Here is a 10,536-nt window from a genome sequence, read left to right as displayed (position 1 = left end):
CAGGGGCTCCTGTAAAAAGTGACCCTGGTCATGGTATCCCCATGAAGGGCCAGATGCTTCACCCACCCTCTCCAAATTGATTTCATTTAGAGGGGACTGCCTCCGTTTCTCTAGGCTGGGATTGACCTGTAGCTGCAATGAGAACCACCTTGGACACATATTGGTCCTAGGCCTGGCGGTTCCCCAAGCAGCCTGAGACATCCCGGCGCCTGCCCACCCTCTGCCCAGTGTGAGGTGGCTGCCCAGTGCATTGGTTCTGGCAAACACCCTAGGGGTGGGCGGGCCTGGCATTGGGGGCACGGTGAAAGCTCATATCCGTCTGTCTGTCTGTCTGTCTGTCCACCCAACACAGCTGGTGCCAAGCACTCACTTACCAGGATCAAGGCAGCCGACGCCTCTAAGCCCCCCACCCTCCCCTTCCCCCATTCATGTTGCCTGGTGGCCACAGTCAACTTCACTCACTGCGCCCCTCCCACCAGCCTCAGTTTCCCACCTCTGGGGGATCTTTTAGCGGATTGAGGAGAAGACCAAGGCCTGTTAGGGGAAGCCCCAGTTAAATCAGTCCCTCTTTCCTTCTGGTCCCTGTGCTGGGCCTACTGGGACAAAGTGAGGGGTCCAGGTCTGGCCAGGGACCTCTCCCTTCTCCCTAGCCCCTCCCCTTGCCCAGGCATTACCAGAGCCTGCAGTTTTTTGAGGACCCAAAGGGAAGGGTTTCAGTGGGGTGGGAGCTGGTCCTGCTGCTGAAATTAGCAGGAAGGGCCCAGGTGACCCCCTACACATGCCCGGACACATGGCCACAGACCCTCACCACAGCAAAGGCTGAGAGTGCTGAGGGAGGTGGAGTAGATTCAAGAACCAGCACCAGAATCCCAAGTTGGGGAGCTGGCCCAGGGGCCTCCCGGACTGACAGGCCCGTCCACCTCAGCCACAGCTGTCTGAGCTCCTCGTCCTCCCCCACCCACCCACCCGCCCCCAGGACTCCTATTTCACTGAGGAGATTAAGACCACCTGGCAAGAGCCCCCTCCTGCCCTCCCCTCATCCCATCCCTCCCGCCAAGCCCTGGCCCCTTGAGGTGCCCTGCTACCTCTAGCCCGTCTCTCCCACCCACACATTCCCATGAGGCCTCCATGGTCCTGCCTTGGGTCTTCACAAGGTCACCACGGCCTGCTCCATCTCTCCCCATCAGTCCCATCCTCTCCTGAGCCCCTGACTGCTCCAGTCCCTCCCACTCCCCAGCCTGCTATCCCCCAGTCACCAGCCCGGTCAGAGCCCACTTTCACATCCCATTCAGACTCCACCAGGTCCAGCGCTCTCTGCTCCTCAGCCCAGGCAGCACTTCTGGGATCTGGGGAGGGACGTGAGGACTGCAGACTCTGAGCTGGGCCCCACCACAAGCAAGTCCAGCAGCCATCGGGCCAGGAGGCTCAGCCGTGGGCCTCTCGTCTAGCCAGTCATGGGTTGGCCGTCCGGGCCTGACACAGGCTCAGACAGACCCAGGAGGAATCTGAGCTCGGAAAACCACAACTCTGAGCTCGTCTATTTGTTTGCTTTTGAGAAATTCCAACCTGGTTTGAGCAGAGAGACGCAAAAGAGGGCAGGGATCTGTCAAAACTGGGGGTGGGGCATGTTTGTAGGCAAGGGGAAACCAAGGCTTTGTGAGGACACAGAGTCAGGTAGGGGCCTGGCTAAGGCTGCTGGGAGCCAGGCAGAGGGCCTAAGGTATCCTCCCAATGGGTGCTCTGTCCCCCAAACGAGGCACCCCTTCCTACAGGCCCCCAGGAACAGAAGAGGTAAAAGCTACCTTACTCACTGTTCCAGGGTCTGGGAGCCAACTGGGATTCAAGATGACATGGGAGGCCGCCACATTTGAGAGCAGACACAACTTGCTTGAACCACACAAGGCTTCTATGGGATCTTGAGCCTTCTACCCATTTCTCAGGTAAAAACACAGACTGGACCTTTGCCAAGTGAGGGGCCCTGCCTGGAGTTCTGTTCTCTTTCAAAATGCCTTTTCTGCCCTCTTTCCAAGAGTTCCTCCCCAGGGTAGGGGAGCAGACAGTGCTGGAAGACGCTGGCCCAATGGAAAGGAGAGTCCATCAGCTGCCTCCCCTGCCCCGTAAGCCTGATCCCCTCTTGCTCGTGTGGGTGCTGGAAATTCACATGCCCCTCTGTCCTCCCTGCTGACTCTGCTGTGGCACTCGTGTCCCTGCCATCTGCCTCCCAACTGCCTCCAACCCCAGGTCAGCCCTTGGGGAGAGAGGGCTGACCTGGGACAGCATCAGTCAGGGGTTACCTAAGGGCTGGTAAGTAATCTGGTGGCCTTGGGGGGAGGTCAACAGGAAGAAAGTGAATGGGCCAGGAGTACAGTGAGGGTAGGGGGTACTTCTCACCCACCGACCATTGATGGGAACTCTACTCTAGTTTTCTCCCAACATTCACACGTTGCTGTCACAGCGCATGGGCAGCATCAACATTTAATAGAAATTCCAAGTTTGATATATGAGAATTTGATCATTATAAATGCTTTATGAAGAGATACACAGCATGTACATTGCCTACTGAACCTATCAGCCAAGTCTTATGAGGCCCCAGGGTGGGCACCATACCTCACCCCTCCTTTCTGGTTCCCAAGTGCTGACCTGAGGGCTGATTCACCCCCAAACCAGATAGAGTCCATGTGAGAGACTCTTCCTCTACCCCAGCATCCAGGATCTTCTTGGGGTAACCGACATGAATGGACTAAGATTCTGAGTCTCCCTTCAACCTGTACCACCTGAGGTTCCACGAGGGCCTCAGCTGAAGTCCCATGACTTACTGAGATGACAAGGGTGGCCTTCCTATCAGCACTGAAGATGAGGTGTATGCACAGGTGTATATCTGTGTACGTGTGCCGCACATGCCTTCAGGTGCTTCTGTCTGTGTGCGTGCACGTATAGGTGTGGGCTCATGCTTACTGTTATGTGTTGTCAAGTCACTTCTAACTCATAGTGGCCCTGTATAGGGTTTCTGAGGAGCTGCTGGTGAGTTTGAACCACCAACCTTGCAGTTCAAACTGATCTTGAGGTCGAGTGTTTATCCTATGGCACCACGCCAGTACTCCGTGCTCATGCTTACACATGTATAATTTGTAGTGACATCTCTGTATATGCACTGGATGTGCAGGCATGCGTAGTTACTCACAAATGTTTGTATGTGTGTACCCATGTTCACAAGTACAATGTGCCTGTGTGTTTACTGTGTGTGACACGTGTGTGCACAGTATACAATGCTCATGAGCATATAATGATGTGTCTGTGTGTGTACTGGCTGTGCATTGTGTACATGGGTACTCATGTCTGTGTGTGCATGTGCACGTGTGTGCTCATGTTCACAAGTGTGCAATGTCTGAGTACTATGTATGTGTGCCCCCATGTCCACGAGGATGCAATGTATATGTGTGTGTTGTGTGTGCACATGTGTACGTAGGTGCCAACACTCATGTGTATGATCTGTCTTGTGTGCTGGTTGTGCAAATGTGTATATGGGTGTACATGCTTACAAAAGCATGATGTCTGTGGGTATGGTATGTGCACACATGCACATGTGTGCTGGTGCTTACAAGTGTGCAATGTGCTGGGTTTGTATACGTGTTTGCTCACAAGTACATGTAGTATGTTCACATGTGTACGTGTATCCATACTTGTACAAGTATATCCACACACACTCACAGACGCTAGACACTCACGCCAACACTCATACACACAAATCCACACATACAGTCTCACCCTTGTGCTCATTCCCTTCCGCACACCCACCATGCACATATCAAGGAGGCTACAAAGAGTTGGTGGCAAAGTTCCATTATCTTTTCATTCCATTTTCCACAAATTTTGTGAAGCTCCCTTGTATGTGTTTGTGTAGGTATGTAGCATATCCCTGCTCATGAGTGTGTGTGTGTGTGTGTGTGTGTGTGTGTGTTGGGGTGGGTGAGTGGGTGGGTGTTCTAGCATGGGTAGACAGGTTCTGGTTCCTAGAGAGATTCCTCTTCTAACCACTCACTCTCAACTGACACACCTCCAGGGCCTTGGGGAGTATGACCTCCCCCTGGAAACTGTAGCCCTCTGCTCTGGCCACAGAGGGGAAGGGAGGTGGCTGGTAAGGGGCTGCTTTCCTCAGCTCCCCCTAACCCTGAATGGTAACCCTGAATGGACAGGGAGCAGTCACCCCACCAAGCTGGAATCTAAATCACCTCGGTCTCTGAGCCTCACCTCTGCCTAAGAATACCCAAGTGAAGCAAGTTAGTGTGGCCAGGACTACCCCAGCTGATGGCTGGACAGATGGACAGCCAACTCCCCATGTGGCTGGATCCTCCCGCCAAGTGGGCAGCTAAATCAACAGGCTCAGAAATCGGAGAGGGGCTCAGGGCCTGGCTGTCCATCAGTCTGTCTGTTTGTTTGTTTGTTCTGGAGTTGTGGGAACTTCCAGCCTGCAGGGGGGCCCCTAGTGCCCAGCAGGGTAGGGGGGCAGAGTGGTGCTCTTACCCAGCCCTGCCTTGACAGCCCCATCCGGTCTGATTATCCCTCTCCCCCTCTTCCCCCATCTGTCCTCCTGGGCATTCGGCCCAGACGACAGCACCCACAAAGGGGAGGCTGGGGGCCCAGCTGTGCACGGCTGTGCAGACCCTCAGCCACCCTCCAAGCGTCCCCTCTGTCTTGCCTGCTCATCTCCCCAGCCTTCAACCCGTCACTTTTCTGGCCCTCCTGTGTCTCAGTTTCCCTCCTTGTTGATCCTGCAGTCATCAGGCCCTGAGGGCAGACAGACACAAGGACTCAGAGATGGGTCACCCAGACAGAAGGATGCACCCTGGCTACTGCTTAGCATGCTCTTACTGGAGTCACTGAATGCAAATACCAGACTGGTCCTCATACCTGGCCTTTATAAGAACTTCAGATCTGCCTGGCAGGACTCCCCAAGGCAACTCCATTGTTGGCCTGGGGCCTGCCAAAACCTCTGAGCTCCAGGATCCAAGCCCCATAGGGCACCAGTTTGGGGCTAAACCAATATCAACTCCAAGGAGGACACGCTGGGGTGCTCTCAGCAAGTGCCCAGGAAGAAGAGCCTCTGAGTGGGGGAAAGGACCAGCGAGCAATTAGGAGCCACCTGAGAGACAGGTTAGGGAAGAGGTGGGTGGAGCCCTGAGGGTGGGGGCAGCAACTCCATGGGCTCAAGGAGCAGCAGAGGGGCAGGCTGGAGAAATGGCTCCTCACCCTGGTGTTCTTTCCCTAACTGTGTGGGAAGGACAACCCCCAAACCTGGCAAGGTGAGGCCCAACCTGTCCTCCCTCAGCTTGGACCCAGCACCTGCCCCAGAACCTGTGAGGAGCTGTTGCATTTATAGTTGTGGCTGCTTCCAGGACAGTCAGAGAATGGACCAGACTCTGCCACAGACCCAGCACCGCTGTCTTCCCTGACCCAGCGAAGGCTCAGCCTCTGGGGACCAAAGATGGGGGAAGGGGGTGCCTGGACTTCTGCCAGTCACTGCCTGCCATAGCCAAGAGGTCCACAGACCTCACACACACCTCTAAGGTCAGAGTCTAGTGCCATCCTCATAGTTCCGTTCCTCAATGGATGACGCCAGCGTGGGCTAAGCAGCTTAGCGTGGGCTAAGCATCTTCACTAGATGGAGGGATGGAGGAGGGATGGAGGAACCAAGGTCGCTGTGGGCTGGAGCGGAGAGCTGGGAAGGGGAAGGGAGGTCATAGATGCCCTGAGAATCTACCTCTCCCGCCTCTGGTGAAGGTTGGGCCTCCGGCGGCGCCCCCATCCCCATCCATGTTGAGACTTGGCCCCGTGAACTTCCCAACCTCACTGGTGGTAGGATCTAGCTGGGCCGCTGGTAACAGTAGGTGCGGGTCGGATCATAGACATTTGGGGCATCCTCTGAGAAATTCTCCCAGACTCCCCAATCCCCACCCTAGTCCAGGCTGAGATCAAGGCCGCAGCCACGCAGGCACCTTAGGTTCCTGAAAAATTGACCCAGAACCGAACTAATACAGTCCAGAGAAACCGGTCTTCTCCCGGGCGTCCTCAGGTAGCTTCAACCCGCTGTGTGTCCGATTCCTGCGGCCGAAGCTACAGATGGACGCCCACACGGATCAATCCGTGGGCACATTTGCCCTGAAATGCTTTGGAGGCACGCTGGGGTTGCGGATCAGCGCACTTGTCTCCTGTGGGCAGGCGGTGGCGCGCAGGAGACACACGGGGGTGCGCGAGTCCTTCCAGGGATGGGGACGAGTGCCACGGTTTGAATGACTTCTGTGCGGTGAAGGCGGACCTTGGATATGATTTGAAGAGGGAGGAGGGTGAGTGAGGAGTGGGGTCCTACATATGGGTGTGAGGGCTCCGTCTGGTGGTTCATGTGGGGGAGCCACGTGTGCCCAAGGGAGGCGGAGCTGGACCAGATCAGAGAAGCACTGGAGAGAACGGGTCCACATTTAGGGTTTGATTTGAGGATGCTGGACTCCTTAGGTCAGTACTGGGGAAAGCCATACAGTGGATTTTGGCTGGCCCATGACTTTAACCGCCATCCACTCTCTATTCCTGCTTGTCTTCAGTTCGGCATTGCGCTCCCATTCTTTACATATCTGCTGCGAGTCCAAGGGGAGCCTCGTTTTTTAGGGACTGTGAAATAGGCTCACTTTCAGCAGCGGATCAGAGCCTGCCAAACAGACCCAGTAACGCTGTAGAATGCTGTACGGGTCCCGTCCTCTCTCAGCATCCAGCATGGAGTGGTGGGTGTGCAGAGCAAATCCTAAAGGGTTAGACCCTGCGCAGAGCCCCGCCCGCGCGCACGCTCAAGGCAGGCCAGACTTCCTACCTGGTGGTAATGGAGGCTCCACCGGCAGGGGGAGCGAGGCAGGCTGAAGCTGAGGCAGGTCCAGGTGAGGAAGGAAAGCTTCCCGGCGGTGCGAGGCCTGTCCAAGCGCTGCGTCTGGGTACCCGGCCAAGGTGAGCGCGGCGCGTGGCCACGCGGAAGGCGCTTTCTCTCCCAGCGCTATGGCGGGCAGGAGGGGTGGGGCGGCGGCCGGAGAAGAGAAGCGCCGGGGCAGGAGGGCTCCGGGGCGGCTGAGCTTTAAGAGAGGGGGCGAGCCCATTGAGGGAGGAGGTCAGAAGAATGCAGCTCCGGGGTGAGCAGTGGAGGTGGCAGCTCCGCCCATAAATCTCTCACTTCGCGAACTTTGGGCCCCCTTAGCCAGGGCTCTCAAAGGGCCCTATTCTTTGATGGGGTGGGTGAGTATCCACAGAGCATCTGGCGGAGTCAGCTGGGCCAGCGGCCCCCCTCATCCACCACCCTACTGGAGTCTTCCTTCACCCGCGCTTTTACCTGCCCAGCTCCACTTGCAGCGTCCCAGCTTGGTCACCAAGGAGTTAAAAGGGCCTGGGAGAACGCTGTTGCCCACCGTTGCAGGCGTGGAAGTGTCCAGGACCTCAGGACCTGCGCTCTAGAATGCCGACCCAGAGTCTCCACGAAATCGTAGCCCGGATTTTTCACTTACACTTCACCCTCCTTGGTGTTGGCATCACCCAGGGGTGCAATACTTGTGTTGGTCCTCAGGTGTATGCTCAGATCCATGTGAACGGCTCCCTCGGGTGCACAGAACACACCCACGTCCCGTCCCGTGCCCCCCCCCACACACGCTCTGGAGGCCTGCAGCTCTGAGAGTGCCAACAACTGGAGGCAGGAGCCTCACCAGCCACCACTGTGCCCTGCACAGGGACCCAGACACAGCCTGCAGAGCCTAGTGTATCTGAGTACAGAATCCTACTCAGATCCCCTGATAATGTAACCCAACAGAGCACTAGGTACAAATGGGGCCACCCCCCCCACCAAGTCCCATCCCCTTGACCCCCAACTGATCCCTCCCAGCTGAAGTAGATTCCCCATGTCTTGCTGGCTGATCCCAGCCTCACACTCACCCCTCATCTCCCCTCCTCCACTCCCACAGGTCATTGCCACAGCCCCAGAACACCCACTCAAGATCAACAGGACGCCCTGGTAGATGACTTCCGCTGCCCCTAGCAAACTAAAGACCACAGCTGCTTCCCAAGGGTCTTCACACTTGCAGCTTGACATGTTCTCCATCATCGGTCACACACCTGCCCTACACTCCCACCTGGACCTCTGGCCTGAACCATCCCTTCGCCAGAGTCCAGCCTCCCTGTCTCCCAGGCAGTCAGCAACTTCCTCCAGACTCAGGTCTGAGGTTCCTGGATTGTAAAAACCACTGGGAGACACTGCTTGCCTCCCACCCTGCAGGGGCAGAGATGGCACAAAGGGTGGTGGAGACCACGTGAAGGCCTGGGAAGTTCCTGGGAGGCCCAGCAGCTCTGGGCTTCACACTCAGGGTCCGGGAGACCCTGGACAGGAAAGCCATGGTCGTTCTTAGCTGAGCACAGGAGGCCCCTGGGAGGCAGTACATAGGGGGGAGGCATAGGCCTAGTCAGGCCTTGAGGCCCGGAGGCCGCACGCACCATGCCGGCAGGGCCTTCCCTAGCCGCACTGGGCCTGCAAGGGGCAGCGCACGACCCGGCGGCCGGAGCTTCTCCGACGACGTGTCCTCTGCTCCTCCGCTGGCCGAGGCCCCGCCCCCGGCCCTCCCAGAGCCTGGCCGGTAAGCTGGGAGGTCGGAGGAGCGGGCACTGCCCACCCTCCGGATGTATAAGCGTCCTGGTCAGAGGCGGGTGGCGCGCGCGGGTGCGCATGACGCTCGGGTTCCCGGGCTGCGCTGCCTGGGCGGCGTCCCTCGGCTTGGGGTCCCCGGCCACGACAGTGAGCCGACCGAAAGGGGCTGGGGGCTTTTGCTAGGTGGGGGCCTCTACGACTGCTTAGAGGAACGGACGACGTTTTCCTGGGGCTGTTTTCCTAGGGCCAGAGCCCTAGTCGTCCTGTCCTCACCTAGGTTGCAGGGGCAGCCGGGGAGGAGGCAGCAGCGGGAGTGGCCAGGGCAGGGACTGGGCCGGGCCCAGTCGGGCCCGCGGTTCTTCGTCGGTGCCCCGTGCCGCGGGCAGGGCTTGAAGCTCCGATGTACTCGCCTCTCCTCAGGGGCTACAGAAGCCGACAGTCTACAGAGGGAGCCCCTGGCCACGGCTGGAGGAGCTTGGCGGGGGATGTTCGAGGGGCGCTGGGCGCGGAGATCCCGGGCCAGGAGCTTGAAAATCAAGAGGGCACCGAGCTCCCAGGGTTCTCACCCGTCTTGGCCTCTCCACCGGACCAGAGTGGGGGGTCGTGACGCCATAATCTCTTGGGCCTGGGGCCGGCGGCTGTGAGTGGCACCGCAGGCCCCCGCCCCCGGCCCCGTGGGCTGGGCCGGGCGCGGTGCAGCTGGGTGCACGCAGTTGGAGGCGGCGCGGCCAGGCCGCTGGGCGCCTATGGACGCTCGGAGCCCGCTGTCTCCCCGGGCCAGTGCGTTCAGCATTGCCTCTCTGGTTGCAGCCGAGGCCGCAGAGCGTACCACCTACCAGGCGCTGGCCCCAGGCCCCGGGCCCTCCGATCTGGCGAAGCTTCGCCGGCTGCCAGGATCCCAGGCCGGGATGCACTTCAGCACCGTCACTCGGGACATGGAAGGTGAGCCTCCTGGGCGCATCTACACCGACCCGATCTCCAGACCCCTGCGGTGTCTGCTGTGGGGTCCAAGCCAAGCGGGTCTGCAAAGCTGGGGCACAAAATGGGTGAAGGGATCATCGTAGGAGTGAACTCCGATGGCTCCTAGCTGTGACGCCAGGGCAGAGAGGAAGGTTGGGCATGCCGCCTGAGGCCTGTCCGGCCGTTTGTAACCACCAGTCCGAGCCCTGGTTGCAGAGTTGACCCGCAGCTTTAGAAACAGCCCTGGAAGAGGGAGAGTGAAGGTCGGGAAGCAGAAGAAAAGGGGACCCACGAAAGGTGGGCACGGAGGGCTTCGAGCTGCTAAGGGATGAGATTGCACGGGAGTCAGGGAATTAAGAAATGAGAAAGAAATGAAGAAACACGAGAGAAAAAGAACCTGGAAAAGAAAAGGAGAAAGAGAAAAGGCTATAAAGAGGACAAGAACGAAAGATAGGAGGGAAATTTAAGTCAGAAAATGAAGTCATTAAACAAAAATTTTAAAAGACTTCTGTTTTTATTTTTTAAAGAAAAACCAGGAGTAAGAGAGAAGGATATAGAGAAATAAAGCGGGGAAAGCAGGCTTAAAAGAAAGGCAAATGGTAGAAATGCAAGAAGGAAGAAGAAGAAAAAAAAGGAATATAGCAGGGAAAATGAGGAAGAGAGGGAAATAAAACCCGGTAATCTAAGAGAAATGAAGGAAAAAGAGGCAAGAAGGAAAATGCGATTAGGAGGGAAATTTAAATGAGAAAGACAAAGGTACAAGAAAAAAAAGAAGTGGAAGAAGAAAGCCTGGGAGAGAGATCTGCTACGCAGGAGGGCGGCAAAGCCAGGGGCTGCGGACGGGCCCGGCGCTCCGGGAGCCGGTCCGGGCGGTCGGGGGGCCAGGTCCCAGCGAGCCGGCGGGCGGGCGGGCG

Source organism: Chrysochloris asiatica, unplaced genomic scaffold (genome assembly GCF_000296735.1).
Source record: "Chrysochloris asiatica unplaced genomic scaffold, ChrAsi1.0 scaffold00340, whole genome shotgun sequence".
Taxonomy (NCBI): Eukaryota; Metazoa; Chordata; class Mammalia; order Afrosoricida; family Chrysochloridae; genus Chrysochloris; species Chrysochloris asiatica.
The sequence above is the reverse complement of the archived record's forward strand: the minus strand, read 5'-3'. Positions refer to the sequence as shown.